The 18,348-nt window shown below is 39.2% G+C and overlaps 1 protein-coding gene across 4 annotated transcripts in view; it reads left to right on the top strand.

Moving 5' to 3' along the window:
* Nucleotides 1–17,879, top strand: part of LOC148429445 (uncharacterized) — a 116,567-nt gene extending 98,688 nt beyond the window's left edge. For all 4 annotated transcript variants that reach the window (XR_015867829.1, XR_015867826.1, XR_015867828.1 and 1 more), the window contains 2 exons: nucleotides 14,395–14,511; nucleotides 16,687–17,879. The gene's annotated coding sequence lies outside the window, so the exon portion shown is untranslated. The remainder of the gene's footprint in view (nucleotides 1–14,394; nucleotides 14,512–16,686) is intronic.
* Nucleotides 17,880–18,348: the final 469 nt, after the last annotated feature.

Below are 18,348 nucleotides of genomic sequence, written 5' to 3'. Positions count from 1 at the left end.
AGTCATGAATTATTGGAATGTGAGAATATTAGTAATGATGAAAATGAGAAAGCAATGAATTGAATGATGTATATGTGAAATGGGGAAGCTTCAAATGTGAAATGTTAAATATGACAATGAATGAATGGGAATGAATTATGAATTATTATAGGGGAAAAATATGGAATTATGGGAAAATATTAATATTTATGAATTATTGGAACAGTGGAAATGGTCCCTAAAGCAAAGTGAATGAGTTAAATGTTGTGAATGTGCAATAGGAAAGCTCAAAATGTGAAATGTTAACTGAAATGGGAATCGTCCCATTGAAAATGAATTCTGAAATATTAAAGTGTGAAAAATATGGATTTATGGGAAAATATTGGAATGTCTGAATTACTGGAATGATGAAAATGATTCCCAAGGCAAGATGAATGAGCTAAATAGTGACAATATGAAATGTGATAGCTGTAAATATGAAATGTAAAATCACCCAATGTTATGGCAATGGTTTGTTTGGTGTGGAAAACAGGGAATTGTGGGAAATCTATAAATATTTGGAACGTGAAAAATGGAAGTCGTCGCACAATGAATTGGAATAATATGAAATTGGAATGGTGCGAATCGGATGAACTGGGAATGAGTCAAAATGTATCAAAAACAGGCGGAATAAAAAAAGAGGAATAACAACGTGTGAAGGCTTTCTATTATAAATAGGTCATAAGTAATCATAAATAAATCCTTACATATTTTGTATGGTACGAATGCATTTGAATGCATCTGACAATGATGGCGAAATAAACTTGCAGGTTCTTGTAATCTAACCTTTAAAAAATGGGGTATCCGAATTGCTCATGAGTTCTATATCACAACGTGCAAGAGAAAAATATAACAAGAGAAGCAATTATTTGGACGCTTTTGAAAACCTGGAACATTGTAAAAAGTCCTACACTATTCCTACACTTGTACACTAGAGGTTGAAATGTGCTGGTGCAACGTACTACTGCTTACCGGGCAGCCTACTCAAAGCACTGCCTGTTATGTCATTTCAATGTACTGCAAAGTAATTTGAATGCATTGATAAAGTTATTTGAATGTATTACTAACTAGAAGAAAAATTGTTCAAAAAAATTCCCAAAATGTAACAGCACAATTGTGCAACTTAACCACAGTAAAAATAAAGTACCATGGGTGAACACTCTGTAAAAAAAAAAAAAAAAAAAAAAAAAAAACTGCTAGTATTGAATGTTGTCTTCTGTACAATTAAATGTGTCTGAAATCAAAGGTAATGTGGATATCAGTTTTTTGGCAGTTCCACACTGACATTTTCACAATTCAGCATTTGGATATGATTTTATCATTATGTTCATATGACACTACCTTTTAGTTCAAATTACTTTACAGTTACACGGATTCCATGGATTAAAAAAAAAAAAAAAATCTTCGAATTACTGCTGACACTATGTGACCTTGTATGATAAGGCCATTAGAGCCAAAGATCTAAAGAAGAATGTATTTTTCAATTAAGTGCACCTACTAAAAAAGAAGCAAAGCAACAATAATAATAAGCTCTGTTTTACATAAAGATATAACTGATTTGTTCAGAAAATAACACAATAAAAGGAAGAACAAAGGGAAGTAAAAAAAAAAAATCTATCAGGATGCAAGATTTTAAAATATCCTATCTTTTTATAATCAATTTAAAATTCTAAGCACCCGTCTTCTACATCATTTATCCTGCTCAGGGTCATTCAAACCATGAGCCTATCTTGGGCCGGTCTAAAACCGGGCTCCACCCTGGACTGGTCGCCAGTCAGTCGCAGAGCACAACTGTTCTCTTTCATTTACGCTGTCACTAAGTGGGCTAAACACAAACTGCCTGCACCAAAGTCAGGCAAATGTAACATCAGTAACGTGTAAAATTATCTGTTCAAAAAATACTTGTGGTCTTTATCATCCTGCCTCTTTTACTTAGGCTGCCATACAGTTCCCTATCTTTACGTTTTGTCTTTTGTTTTTATTTTGTTTTCGTTTTTCAAGAATTTATTGTTGTTCCTAATGTTGTGTCACTTCCCATCCCGTCCGAATAACAGCGGTATTGTTTTACCTTGAATGTTGCCTTGAGCCACAAATGATTTGTTTTTCTTCCAATATTGAACATTCACAGTTAGCACAGCACTTTAGGCCATATAATAGCTCTGCTAATGATTACAACCTCACAACTCCGGTGAAAATCATGTGGTTCCTCTCTTATTGACTGTTTTCTCAACTGGGTTCAAAGGGCAAGGAGAGAGTGAGTCTCCTTCTCTGCCCAGTTATTTATGACTTTTCTTCCCCAAAGTTATTTTTCTTTCTGTGATTGCGGACTGGTGTGTTAAAGCCGACGTGTCAGGAGATTACTCATCTGGCCATCAAGTGCACATGGTCAATTTGCCATGATGAGAGGCGCTGGATCACACAACCCCTAAAATCCCTCCGTGGAATCTCTTGGGAGGCAACTCACCACACTAACACCGCACACACATACACGAGTGCGCGCTCGTTCTAGGATGATGCCAATGTGGTAGTCATTTTAGCTGCCAAAGTCAAATGTGGGTTCAATTGTTTCCACATTTGTTAAGATAACATTATGAGAGAGAGAGAGAGCAATCTGAGGGCCCGGCCAGCCAACCGTCTTCTGCTTACTGAGGTTACTGTGAAAGGAGAAATAATGGGGTCATGGGATGAAAGGTGAGACGTGAAAGAGTGGTTCCTGGGTTCAACTGTAGGACAGTACCGCTTGTTACAGACTTCACCACGTACGCACAGTTCATTGCTGTCAAAAACTGCCTCGATGTCCTCTGGCCACTCTTCGCAGCAATTAGCACAATTAGACTTAATAATATTGGGAATCACTTGGAAAAACAGGAAGGGAGTGGGCGGTAACAAAAAATGTACCATACCAAGCACATGTTGGTGTTAGGTAAACATTTTCCTTCTAAGTCAATTTACGGTTGAAGGACGTGAATACGTAAAAAGGAAGGGCTCGCATAATATCGCCATTTTCGTGCCGATGTTACTGTTGTCAGATAATTTGTTCCTGATGTCACATGACTAGGAAGTGGCCAGGGAAATTATCACTCCTTCATAACTCCTCACTCGGTCTGATGACAACGGTGCGATGAATAGCGCCGGTGCCCGTTTTGGGGTCTCGGAGGGATTTGCGACAAGTAGATTGGGCAAAGGGGCGTTTCGTCCGTTCACACTTGAGCTCTGCCCATCCATGCTGAACCTTCTGGACTTCATCTCTTCTCAGGGCCATAGCAACGGAGGAATAGGGTGGGGACGTCAGGACTACGGTTAATACTGAGTTAATTGAGTGTAGCTTGACAGCAAGCTCGCCTTTGTTATAAAAATCTCTTTGTGACAACTCGCCGTTTCAACCAGTTTTGTGTCTGCGCGTTTCGTTTGAAATGTTTACCAGAAATGAAGCATGCCTTCATCAACGAATACACATGACGTACATGATGTAATCTAGGTCTCAATTTATAAATCGAAATTCATACACTTCATTGTCCATGCCTATACTGTATATACACATGTGAATTTTGTTGCTAATCTGTGTGAGAGCCATTTTAGTAAGGATTATTCATCCCAATGGTACAATTTGCGTTTCTGCAAAGCTAAAACATGTTTGAAGAAATCTTTGTTTTGCGATGTAATCCACTGATTTGTAGGTGCTGTTTACTGTAAATGACAATTTAAGCGAAAGCTCGGTGACAGGAGACACTCCGTTCTGAATCACTGCGTTCGACATGATGAGGGCGCATCCTCTCGTGTTTTTGGGGTGTGTTGGACCGGCCCGGCCCAATGTGAATACAAGCCGTATCCCTCCGGGTGTCCCATGAGGTCCCTGCGTGATCCAGAATAGGCGATGGGCGTTTCTTCGTTCACACTCCAGCTCTGCCCAACCATGCTGAACCTCTTTGGCCTTCCTCTTTTCTAAAAGCATCAACCCCTCCACTATTCTCGCGGCAGAGTAATGGAGTGGATAACATTAGGGTCGCAGTGGCTAATAACGGGCTAATGGGAATCAAACAGATGACCAGCCCACCTCCAAGTATTATGCCTGCATGTATATGAAAGACATTTTTAAGACCAAAGGCGGGACTGTCCAAGCTTCAGTGGTTTTTACTGCTGTCTGAGCTGCTCATAATAGGTCGCAGTAATTCTCTGCTCACTGCTAATATTTCTATTACTGCAACAGTGAAACCTGATGGATTAGATCTTTCAAACACGAAAAACTTGAAATTTTGTGATATCAGTCAGCAGACATACGCAAGATGAAAATGTGATTACTGTCATATGGTATACTGAGCCTCGTTCTTTGTGTTTCACCTCATTTTTGATCTCTCTTCAGCGGCCTCACAGCTTGTCCATGTCTCCTACCTGGTCAGAGACGGCCATTATTCAAGATAGAGGTGTTATCCATGCTGGGCCGACCTGTATTGATCGCTTGTGAGCAGAGACTGAGTGGGGGAGAAGGACTATTTGCTTTAAAGTTCAATGCTTCTCCACGGCTGTTAGTGTTGCAGCCACAGGAGCAATCAATATCTGGACAGGGACCCGCGTCATGAGACACGCTTCCCATTTAGAAACATAATAATGCTGTACTGATGCTGTTACCCCACAGCCACAGCTTGTGTTTAGTCCCCCCCAACTCCCTCCTTTGTGTCAAGTTCTCCTCTCGCACCTTACAAGCGCCTTTCTTTTTTTTTTCAACTCTGGGTTGGGTTTAGTGCAGCGGGCTTGAATCAATGTGAATTGTAATTATAGATGATACACATGGCTGGAAGGGAGCGATAGAGGGAACAACACAAGAGAATAAAAGGCAAACAGTCATTTGCTCTAAAGGTACAGTAGGAGTCACAATGTAACTGATTATGTAAAAAACACAGCAGTGAAATTGTTGTGTGTGCGTGTCTTTTTTGCCCATAAAACGAAAAAATGTACTGTATAGTGGAATGTGCTCTTTGCATTTTTTTTTTTTTTTGGCAGCGGCTCAAATGCTGAAGGGGGCAGAAGAAAGCTGCAATTGTTTCTGGTTCAAGGTGTGTAATATACAGAGCCGTCCATACTTAATGGGGTATTGTCAGGGGGTTTGTGCGAGGATATTAATGCCCTGGTTTGTCCAGCCTATTTGGTGCAGTGTCGCTCCCAGAAGGAAAGATGAGGCCACACTAACTACTACGCATTCCTCAATGCAGCCTCTCACCCCGAGGCCCTGACTAGAGGTCACTCTCTTTAGTATGGGAGACATTTTTGCCACCATGTACCAAATGATGTACTAAATACATGCCCCCCTCTTCTGTCTTCTCCCCCTTATACTTACTGCTCTCACCCCCTCCATTGGTAAACATAAATGCCTCATTGTGTTTCAAGCCCTCACCCTCTTTTTAAACCCTCTCAGTGTCTCTGCTCATCCCTGTGTGTAATCCCTCTCTACCCATATGCATATGTATAGCTACTCTATGGCTGTGCATACATTTTCATCAGACCCCCATTTTACCCCCTCCTCTGCCTTCCACCTCTGCTCCACTCAGCCTCCGATGAATCTGTTTGTTTGAACATTTTCACTCGCATTTGAACTCATTGCATCGATCTCCCCCTCTTCATAAGTAGAGATGGCGAGGCAGTTCTTTAAAGAGGCCGGAATCAAACATCTAAATATTTGATTAAGCTCACAATGTGCTAGCTGGATGACAAAATACATGAAAACAAATCTAGTGGGCATCTCAGGCAAAAGCAAAGTGGAAGACGGAGAAAGTGATGCAGCAGTCGTATGCAGAAACAATAATAAACGCTGCAGTCCCGAATGTAGGTTGCATTTCACAGAGCATCCACAAGAGAGTGCTGCTGTACAGTCCATTCTAAAGCGTCAGTCAGATAATGGGAAGAAAACTCCCAAAAGTCACATGCTATTAGATATGCACGGTTCACCAACCTTCACTCTTCGCCCCCCCACCCAAGAAAAAAAAAGTTATGTAGTTATGTACTTATGCTTAAGTTGCCATCGTGAAAAGTTAAATTGATTGTCCTTGCACTTATTTCAAGTGCGGCTATTGTGCTGGTGTGACAGTAATTACATGCTAAGCTGTCAGGGACATCAAGCAAAAATGACTTCCTTACATTGTCAATCCATCTTTTTCCTCCCTGAACAAAAATGTGCCTTAGAGATAAAAAGTGAATGGAGAGGGTCTTGACCGATAGGAGGAACATGTGAAATAATTAATCTTCATGAACGTCTATTAAGATTATAATTTCTGTCCAATTGGATGAAGTGGGCGGCAGAGTCTGGGCCGGTTATTCGGTCCACTAATGTTTCCCAGACAAAATTTGGTATGTCATTCCTGTCTCTCGACTGTATACCGTTTTAGACCTCCGACTGTGATGCTCGACTTTCTCCTATGTAATGTGATGATGTCGGGTGTGGCATTAGCCCAAACTCAAATGAGTTGTACTGATCAATAACATGCCGCCGTTTAATGACTGTAATTATATGTTAACTGTACATTTTCAAACTGTGGCACACGTATTCCCTGACACTCCATCGTGATCTAATTTGTATTGGAAACGATTCCGAAAATTTAACTGGAAGCCCCCCCTCCCCCCCAAAAAAGGAGAAGGCCTGCATCGTTCACTATTCATCAGGAGTTGTTTAAATGCTTGTAATCACTGATCTCTGTATTGCATTCTCCCCTATTAGCGAGCCGTCTGCCTTTACCTCTCTTGTTGCACTACAGTTGTATGCTGCCCTGGGATTTGCAGTCGTGGTGTCTGTTGTCATGGTTTTCAGAGCCCATGCCAGATGTCATAGTTAACTTTGAGGGAGGAAGAGAGAAAGAGCGAGTGAGAGAATCATGCTAGAGGCTATTTTGTTGTCAGTGATTTAGATGAAACACAGAGATGTTAGAATGTTAGACTTGCCCCACAAAGCTTCTCCGTATTCCTGCCTCTCTTTATTTCGTGAGATAGTCAATTTACCTTGAGGGAACGCAGCCTTTTGCTCGGAATAAAAGAGCCACACAGAGCCCAAATGAAATTAGCAATATTACGGGGGACTAGAAAAATGCATGTGTTTATCTCAAATTAATAGGAAAAAAATGGCATACCATTGTTTTGTTTCACCTTTTTGCATACTACTATATGTATGTTAAAAAAAAACAACAACAACAACAAAAAAAACAACACACTTGCTGTACAAGTGCAACACACATGCTGTAATCATACTAATTATGATTTTAATAGAGGGCATTTCCTACTGTACAGAATTGTTCCAAATGAGGACCCAAAATGTTTAAAAACTACCAATGCATGTTAATCACTTTCATTATACTTTAAACTCCTCATGTAAATAGTGAGTGTACAGTTCAGCTTTTGATTCCTATTGAATGCAATGCATTAAATATGCGGAATGACTTCATGAATTAAATTGTAATAACAAAAATGTTGTACTTACGCCATCCACACTTGACAAATAATATAATATCATAACAATAAAGATCTTGTAAATTACTCAATGTGAAACTTCTGCAATCACATTTTGCAACGCGTTAAATGGGATTGGATGACTATCCACGTATGATTTATGTCATAATTAAATTGGCCTTTAAATTTTTGATAGGTTCTCAACTCTCACAGCACAACACGTTTGATTTACCATAAATAGTCAAGTGAACATTAAATACAATATATCATAATTTCAAAGAAATGATCAAATTATTGTACTTATAGTTACCTCAACTGGTTAATTACCTGTGTTAATGTTTTGCCTCCATATGTAGATTTTGCATAGTGAGAAGAGAGTGATCAGACTCACAGATTTTATTTAGAAAATAATGCATCACACAACTTTTATTGGTTTAATTTATGGGAAGGCAATTTCCCCCACCAGCACTGCAGTAAACATCGTTAATCAAAATACATTATTATAATGAAGCTGTTTTTAAAGGAAATTAAAGAGGGTGTATCCTTCCTTTGCACATCTGTGATAAATAAAAGTAAAATTTTACATTTTAACAATAGATATGCTTAACCTTAAGGTGGGAGGACAACATAATATTGCAGACATTTTCAAATAGAAGTACTGCTTCATTCTTTGTTCTTATTTATGAAGACGATAGACGATTAATAGCTGCTGGAAATGGCCTTAACTAGTACTAGACTGTTACATTACCCTCCTCTTGTGTCTTTTTTTATGCTCTTATGCCCACTGATTTTAATGGCGGTGTTAAACCTTCCACATTCACTTGTATGACAGCCGAGCCCCTTACCACCCTCCCTTCTTCATGAGGGATGACCCCGCCAGCCACTTTCTTGAGCGCAATTTCTTAATGAAGGCCAACGTGTTAGATGACACATACGGTTGAACGTAAACGATCTCATTTAGCCGCATTACACTGGAATTTATTGGGGATACTTAGAGGAGACATTGAGGCCACGACCAGGCGGCAGAGTTTAGCACATGACTGACTTATAATAGACCTTAGCAAAGACATTGACTGAAACCAAAAGGATGAATGTTTACAAATGGTTTACAAGGTGATGTGTATACTCGAGGCACAATTGTGTTTGGTAAAGTGAAATTTGAAGGGAAGGTTGATTAAGCCTGTTCCAATTTCTCCTTTCATTCTCAGCGCTCGCTGTGCAGTTGTAATGCTTGATTATTACACTCTTATAGATAGACAAAACTGTATCACAGCATGAGGTAATGTGCTTCAGCTTCAATGCCAGCTTTTCAATCACATTTTCTACATACAGCAGAGATACTTTTTTTTTTTTAAATAGGGAATCAACACACGACTTAAAATCGACATATTTGCATCGCTATGCATAGGAAGTAAATTGGGGACTCTAGCTTTCTTTGCTTGCAGTAATCCTAAAAGCTTTGCAACAGTGATCTACTGCCTTGAATGGTTCGCGCTTAAATTGCCTTTGAGTGTTGTTGCATCAACAAAAAACAGATAGTAGGAAACTATTCAAAACAGTCCTACAGTATCTCTACACATTTGCGTCGTATCCCAAATGATCCACATACTGAAGACAAACATTATAAGCAAGCCTTCTCTCTGCCCACGTGCATTTGTAAATACAGTACCTGGTTAAGAGGGATGTTGACAGAAAATCAAAAGCGATGCAGCTGTAGTGTACTATAATGAGACTGAGCTCCACTTTACAAGGCCTCTTACAAAGATGTACGATTTGAGAACAATCAATGGCTTCATGAGAGCTTGTTATGTTCTCTATCAAAAGAAAAATGCCTTTTCTTTGTTTCGGCACCAAGCTGATTACTCTTCAAGTGTATATGTAAGCATTCTTGGCGTGTGTTTACACGGCAAAAAGACCTGTAGCAATGTTTTCTATGAGACTCCCACCTTTTCTTTTGCTTTGTTCAATAACATACAAGCAAACGCTGAGGAGAACGCACAATGTGGCACAGAAGTGTTCAGGCAGCAGACGTGCCATGCTTGTTAGTAAGTCGTCACAAAGGATTTCGGAAGGTCTTTGTATAAGGCCGCTGAGGGGTGCAGTTGTTTTACTGCTATTGAAAAGTTGACTTGGAAAAACATTTTTGACATGATTTCAGGAATGTTTGACAAAGAGCGACTTCAGGAAACATCTCTGTTCTGTCTGTAATTGATCATTACTGCGGCAATTTGGTAGTCTCAATCGAATCTGCAAATTGAACGCTATTTACATCTCTCTGCAAGGCTTACAGTCACGGCGCAGCCTCTATTAGGCTCCGTTTTGTTTCTTTTGGTGTAAATGACCGTTTAACCGTCTTTTCGGAACCCTGACGCTTCGCCTGTTATTACTGCCATTGTCTCCCCCTTAGTTGTATACATGTGTGAGGCTGGGCCCTTTATTACGCGGAGAGCTTTTCCTCGGCTTTCCTACGGGCACGCTGGTCTATGTTTATTCCTCAGTCAGAATGCCTCCTTTCCACAAGTTTGACATGCTTTTTGTTGCCACGGTAAGCCCTCCCTTAAAATATATTTTTTTGCTTTTGGCCTGGATGTCTTTTTATCTCACTGGTTTAGACTCTGTTGCCCCCAGGGCCAGATTTAAATGTGTGTGGGTCTTCAAGGATTTTTCCACAGAAAAGCCGTTTGGATCGCAGCCTCGTCGCCATACAAGTGCGACCGAATTGTGTCATTTCAGGTTTTTGAGCTACCGTTGGAACCGATGCAAAGTCCAAAAGAGAAGCAAAAAACACAAGACAAAAGCTGATGAAAATGGACCCGATTGGATTATGTCAGACTTGGCATGTGTCTTGGAATGAGGGAAGTCGTCGTTCTGTCTTATCACACTCTGCCTTGCAGCTAAATGAAGAAAGAAAGCATAGCACGGCTAGCCTGATGGAAGCACAACAGCCACATCATAGCTGTAAATATTGGCTACGCTTGATTTTTGGTCAGAAAAAAAAACCCAAAGTGACACGTGACGATGGCATCGCGATTGAACTTTCAACCAAGTGGATTTTTTTTTAGACCGCTGTATATATGTACTGGGTTATGGTAGACATAAACTCATTTCCAATTTTATTTTGAGGATTTTAATTCTGTCAAGGTGCACAGTGTAATTGTCATACATGTCAAACTGTCATTGTGGTATTGACCGACAACCGATGCTGGCTACAAAAGTCAACTATGTAAACCACTACACTACCAGTGACACTTATGTTCATCCACGACCACAACGAAGGTACTCTATTTTAGGGCTGCAACTAAAACTATTTTAACAATCAATGAATCTGTTGATTGTTTTGTTGATTGATCTATTATGTTTACACTTCCAGTCCTTATTTCTAATTCATAGGATGGAAAAAGGACACCGACATTATTTATGATACAGTGGAATCATGGACTGGTTTGGTCCATCAACATCAGAAGAAAGGCAAACATTTCAACAATTGTATTTCAAAGCAAAAAGCAAATCTTATATTTTGATTTAAAAGAAAGATGATACCATTGAGAAGCTGAAATCCTGAGGGCAATTTTAAATCAAAGAAGCCTAAACCTAATTCTAAATGAGTAATCACTTGTCAGAAATAATTATCAATTACTGTAGTTTGATAATTGATTAGTTGTGATTAATCCATCAGTCGTCGCACCTCTAATGTTTATTCTATTCAGGCTAACCGGGTGGCCTTTTTACGATTGGATTGAAATGTATTAAGTTTGAATCTGGCGTACTGCTAATATTCCAGCCCCCACCAGCTGCAGTAAAACCAACTATATGAACCACTACACTCCATGCCACTAAAATCCACAAACATCATTAGTAAAAACCATTAGAGATGATTGGATTAAGCTCTTTTAAATTCAATTTTACAATAGCACATTTTGTGTATCATAAATCTTCCATTTCAAATGCATTCTTAGTTAGTGGTCCTCAATCTAATCTGTTTGGTTATAACTCAAGACCTGTTTATCTACAGAATTCATCAGGTATTAAGCCTGATTAGGCACTTCGCACACCACATATCCAATAAATGCATAGCCTCCATGAAATGATTCCAGTGTCACTGAGAAGCTCTTTAAGTGTACTGTGACATTACCGATGCCCTCGTTTAGCACTTTTTCTATGTGTGCTGTGGGTGTGAATTGATACTCGGTGTCAGTCAGTGTCAGGAACAGAATGGCACAAGACAGATAGCAGAGGTACACATAAGCAATGAAGCGTTAAGGATTAGTCTACACGATGTTAAGCGACTCACTGGAGAAAAAGTAGTAGAATGGCCAAGCAATTTGGGGTAGGAGCAGGAACAGGTAAAGACGGGACTTTGTGTTTTTTTTTTTTGTTTTTTTTTTTCCCACATATGCTTGGTTGCTTTCTGTATATGCCATTGTTTTCAATGATGGCCGGAATTTACACTTCACCTGACGAGAGCTCAGTATGAGACTGTCCGAAATCATGTTTTCAATGCTAGATGTGGATTTAACATATAAATGTCCACCAGACTAGGAAAATAAACACGCTTATCATGACGGTCAATCAATAAATAAGGTGCATTTTTTAGTATAAGGACTTCTAATACAGATAGAACCTTACTTTTTTTTTCAAATTTTCAACATAGTCTCCCAGCACTGTCACACCCTTTTCCCATCTGTGCACAAGCTTCTGTATTGCCTCAGCATAAAAATCTTTGGACTGAACACTTTTGATTTTGTCACTTTCAAATTTGGTGCCTCTCGCTAACGCTTTCAAGGGACCGAGCAGGTGAAAGTAGAAGGCTATTCCATTGATGTCCACGAATTGTTTGGTGTAATTATTTTGAAGTTATTCACATAGTGCATTGGTGAGACGTCACAACGTTTTATTTCTAGTGATTTTACCGGGCCTTGCTGCATTGGTTCTTAGGCAGAACACCTTTGATTGTGCTTTCACATTCAGAGTGAAAAGCAAAAGGTTAGCAGTGAAACTCTGATTGAACTCCAGAAATGTGTTCTTGTAATCTTGGATACTTTGCTCTTATGGGATCATCCGTGTCAGAGTATACCGACCTGTGTATCTATCATATCCAGTCAACCAACTGTAGCACCATTACAAATGCAATCACCCCTGTGATCTGATGGTCACAGCCTTGAACACAAATAAATAGATATGTCAAAGGTATTGCTGAAAAAGAGTGTGAATAAGTCATCCTCAAAAGGGTCAAACCATGAAACTATTCCAGCTGGCCATGATGGCTTATGATGAAGCTGCATGCTACAAATTGGTTGAGATCTAATATGCACATCAAGTCATTCATCTGCATTAGAACAGGTCATGGCCATGGCATCATTTAATTTTACATTTTGCAGCTTCATATGAACAGCACAAGGACGGATTGAAGCCAATGGTTCCATTTCCTTCTAAAATAATAACTGCATAAAAACGTAATAGGCTAGAGGTTCATTATTTACTAAGCCATACACCTGTCAAATGATTGGAACATAGAAGGCGGAGCGGGGATTCGTTTTAGTTCTATTTCCCAAACTCATAAACAGTTCAGATCAAGGACGAAACACACCTTTTAAATCTACCAAAATGTTACAGTTCATCAATTTTGATTGGTTAACACTGTGACACTCAAAGGAAACTCTTCGGAATTTAGAAGCCGTTGGCCAGGCCGCATCTAAATGTTTAAAAGTCAAATGAAGGAAGGTGGCAGTTCCACATGAAGTTTGTCCTCTTGGGAAACTTTACAAAGATCCTCTTCTGGATTTACGGCCACTTACCTTGGAGCCTTAGTCGATATTCATAAACATGGCTTCAAACAAAGACCCTCATATACTATGCCTGCTTATAAATAAATACAGATATGCCTCTTTCCCAGACAAACACAATGTGAAGTATTACTGCTGGCATTATTCTACCACATACTTTATTATTTAACAGCATGTTGTATTTTACCACATCGAGGCTTAAACGTTCATGTTCGTCCTCAGAATTTTATTGCTCGCAAGTTATGAGACAAAATGAATGGCTTGCTTTGACACACACGCATTTCGTAGATAACATTTTGACAAAAATAACAATTCAGTCTGTGATTTATTTGCTTCATGAGACCTTTGAAAGACACTGCAAACAATGACACATTTGATGCACTTTTTTTTCTTTTTAATAGGAATGCTTTTTGATCATATGCTCTGCATTCATCTGTTTAACTTGAGAAATTCTTAAATTCTTCAGTAATTTAGAAATGGTTCCTTTTCTTTTTCTCCTCAAGTGACACCCAACCTGCATAGTGTATGCCTCATTATGTTGTGAATAAACGATAACATCTGCATGCGTGTAGAGTTTTGTGCATATGGCTGCATAGTGATTTAAGTGCTTCAAGTGTCAAAACAAGTCTAATGAGCTAGCGCAACAATTATCAGCCATTTTGCTCTCACTTAAGTTAATTGAGGCTCTTTAGTACTGTAACGTTCACTTTTTTTACTGCTGCAAAAATGTTTGGCCAGCACAGATTGTTTTCATAATTTCACATTCGTCATTCGTACGTGCCAGTGTTTTAATATCTACCTATCAACCTTACTTATGAGCTTCATCATGCCTGGACAGATGGGGACCACCGATTACATGGGAAAAGCTGAGCATTTATGGCATGAATAAATATTGTTTAGGTACATTCTTCTAACTCCATGAAATAATAATTAAAACAAAAAGAAAACTGTAAGTAATATTACCCTTAAATATTTTTTCTTGCAAAGTAACTGGAGAAAACAAAAATAAATAAATAAATTACTTCTTTCCACTATTTTATAAGTTGTCTATCATGTTTCTTTTCCCTCTTTTCTCACTTTGCTATGTGTGTTTGGAGGGCTTTGTAAAATTCTCGTCTGATCCAGGTGAGTAGGAGTTGATCCCCGGGCCCTTTGCTCTTTTCAGGAATCTCTAAGGCTATTGGATTCTCCCGGGGCCTCGTTTCACAGACCAAATTGATGTCGCCGACTGGAAATGACACTTTTCAGCAGGATTTGCCATTCTAAACCACCTGAAGCTCAGGTGATCTCACCCATTCATTCTCAGAAAGATTGTCTTAAAATGCTCTGTATCTTCAAAAGCCAATGAACGAAGGATTGCTCCAATGCATGTCAAATACAAGTGCTGGTCATTGCAGAAGCCATGCAACGACACCTTCAGATTTCATCATTACTACCCAGTTCCCTCTCCAGGACGGAGAGGGAACATAGGAGAAATGGCAGTGCAACAGGCTAAACTAAGCGCAAGCGTAAATCAGAGTCTTCATTTGAGGTTTAAATATGATGTTTAAAACACAATCTAAATCGTGTGCTTGAGAGTGTGCTTGAAGCTCCATACTGTACATGTGCTGATTGCTTTATGGGGCTGGGAAACTGGCTTAATTTGGAATGAAATTGAGGGCTGATTGAAACTTTGTTTACATTACATTAATGGAGTACGTGATTTTATAATAGGTATTTCATAACGTTTACACTAAATCCCAACTCTGCTGGCTTATATGTAAAGGAGTGTTGAATGCCCTCATGACATAACTTGAATGAACGTGAATGAAAGTACCAAATTAAAAGTAGAAATAGACTTCTTAGAGATCCCGGAATTGGCAATGAAATATACTGTAGATGGGTTATTCGCCGATGTTCAGATGACAGGACGATCTGCTATTAGGTAACGAAGAGCAATGTCAGGGGGTACCGAGTTTAGCCATGTCAAAACAGCTAAATACGCATCTGGAATCTGTTTGATGTTGTGCTGAGGGTCACATCATGGTGTTTTTGTCTTTTATTGGTCATTGTGTCCATTTATAGTACACATTTGTGATTGAGAGTGGAGGAACTCCCGTTGGGTTATTTTGTAGCAGGCTGCCGAGTTGCGCAAGCAAGTGGCTGATGGCAAATATGCACTCGGACTGTCTACAAAGTCTGAAAATGACTTATTTTCATAAATATTGACTACAATTTGAACCTTTGTACTGCTGCTAAGTAAAAATAAGGCACTAAAGGAAGAGTTTTTGGGGGAGAAATTTCAAAATGGACTTTTTCTCCAACCGATGTATTTTTGTCGATACCTGAAAACTAATCTATGCAACATATGCCTGATATCGTGGAAAAACACATATATTTAATCATCTGCAAACCAGTCAAAAATTTGAGTATCTCTTGAAAACCTGCGGTTTATGTCACTCAGCACTGCACGGAAAACGAGGAGTGCTGTGACCATGTTGCCGTCTGGAGGACTAGCCATGATATAATCTGACACTGAAGTAGGAGGAGGAGGGAAAAGGTGTGACCGAGAATCCCTCCCGTGACTTATTTCCAACCCCGAGTCTTTTTGGACCTGCACATTTCTCTGAGGGGGCTCTACACGCTGGCATAATGGATAAGGGTGAGGGTGTGAAAAGAGCACCTTAAGGCTCCACATTCAACTCCCCCAATCTCTCCTACACACACTCTTGAGCTGTGAAGACCCTCTTTCTTTGCCCTGCTAACATGGGAGCCTTGTAATAGGCTCTAATTCATAGGGAGGTGTTGTGGTCTTTCTGTATGGGCTGAAGGGGGGGTAGAGAGAGAGGGAGCGAGAGAGTGAGAGAGGGAGATGTGGTAGAGCGGGGGAGGAGGAGAGGCTGCTGAGCGGTCCAGGGCCCGCACGTAATGAGTCATTAATTTCTAAGCCGTTTTGTGGCAGTTGGCTCATTACTGGCCTGCAGAGGAGCCGGAACAAAGCTCTGGGTAGGTAGGAGGTGAGCTTAAATAGTTGGGCCTCAACACTTTCCAACAAAAGGAGGACGAGAGCTCTGAATGGCACTTGGAACAGATGCAGTAAAAAGTGGCAGATGCAAATTGTTGGAGAGCGAGTCTTCCTTCAAGCACTTTTCTCTCTTTATTTTGTCAGAATGCACCCTGAGAGTCTAATTAGTTAGCGAGGTGTTTCTCCTCTGATAGGGCCTCGTTATTGTGGTTATTGTCACAAAGAGGATGCGTTGCAACACACATGTGTCCGCATTCCTCAGTGGACCCCGATCACTGCGACACTTTAATTAATTTGACTATTTTCATTACCCTATAGAAAATGAAGGTATGCTCAATATTTGAACGCTCACAAATGGTGTTGTATACATATAATTTAAAATATGATGAAACTGTAAGAAGATGATACCCTCAGGTAATTAATTATGTTTTTAATATTGTCTTCTCCCCACAGGAACGACAATTATGGACACATTGAAAGTGGTTCTGATGAGAATGGGATTATTCCTGGCTTTGTGGAGGTTTTGCAACGCTTGGCTGAGGTCACCTGTGGGGCCAACCGCACTCTGGCATTGATAGGTGTAGTTATGAAGTGCAATGTATCGATTAAAAGAAAAAGCATTGACAGTACCTGCCCCTGATTTAATGAAGTGCTTATGTATCTTGTGCTTCTTACTAACAAATGAAAGGATTAGAGAATTTGTGAATTTGTTAATCATGTAAAAAAAAAAATATATATATATATATATATATATAATCATTAGTTCTAGGTTAAAGTTTTTTTAGGGTAGTGTAAGCTAATACATAGAGCAATTACAGTACAAGAATAAGTTGGCTATAAAAAAAAAAACACACACACCTATCCACAAAAGTTTTAACTGTAAAACCACACAACTACTAGACAATAGTTTGGTTCAAAACCACTCAAGCCCAAAATTTCATATAAATGTGAAATTACAGTACACAGAAATGGAAAGTATTTTGTTGTGCGAATAGAAATCAACAACAGAGGAGTGCACTTTCTTTTTTAAACTAACCTCAAGCCTCAACTTAAGTGTATTTAACCATAATTTTATTTCAAAGTGAGAGTAAAGTCACAGCGATTGTCGTTGCTGCTATCCGCAAGTTCCTGCTATCCTGTTCCTGCATCTACTCAAGCATTTAACTTGGGCTAAGGCGTCATCGTAGAATCTGCAGACCTAATCACTAAAACAAATTGCACCGAATTGGTGTTTCGATTTTTGAGATCCACTTTTTGAGACTTGGCTCTCCCACAAGGTGCCCCGCTTTTTTGCTTCTCATGTGGGCCCTCTATTTTTTTGTTGCTTCAAATAATTAATTACTTCAAATAAATTGCTCTTTAAAATTACGGTTGATCAAATTTGCTTTTCGAGTTTTGCTTTAATCATTTTCATACACTGCCTCAAAAGTAAACTAATATACAACTTGACACAATTTCATTCATAGAACACATTAAACAATGAGCTATAACAAAGTGCAGTGCGTCAGATCAAAAATACAACACAATATAATAAAAATTACAAATAAATAAAATAGTATTGCTAGTGATCATAATGAAAATAATTATCACGCATGAAATACACAAAATAAATCTTTCTTGAGCGTTGAAAGCGATATTAGTAACATTTTAACAAGAAATAACAATAGCCATGTTTGAATACATGATGAGTGAAGTTTGTAATGCTATCAATAAATGTCATGACGATAAATGCAATAAAATCGAAATGTCACGAGCAGGTTTCTGCAATAAAACCTTTCTTTTCAACTAGTTGTATGAAGCACTGGTTTGGTCTTTGATTTTAGGAAGGCATAATGGAGCCATGCTACAATTGACAATCAGCTAGTTGTACTCGTATTGATTACATCTCGAACGGGATAAACAGAGAAAAATAGATGGATAGATGAATGTGAGATACGCTGTAGCAGTGAAATCCACGCACAGTTGATGGATCATGTAATCCGTTCCACAAAATTTGTGTACAAGAAAAGTTGTATTGTTTGCATGGTTTGAAGGGAAAAAAAAATGCAAAACCACTTCAAAATATCAGGTCCAAGCCCACTATTATTTTCTTGCAATCGTTGCATCTTTAATGTT

This window comes from Hippichthys cyanospilos, chromosome 1 (genome assembly GCF_059441005.1).
Source record: "Hippichthys cyanospilos isolate Australia breed blue-spotted pipefish chromosome 1, RoL_Hcya_1.0, whole genome shotgun sequence".
Classification (NCBI taxonomy): domain Eukaryota; kingdom Metazoa; phylum Chordata; class Actinopteri; order Syngnathiformes; family Syngnathidae; genus Hippichthys; species Hippichthys cyanospilos.
This window is presented reverse-complemented; position numbering and strand designations above follow the sequence as displayed.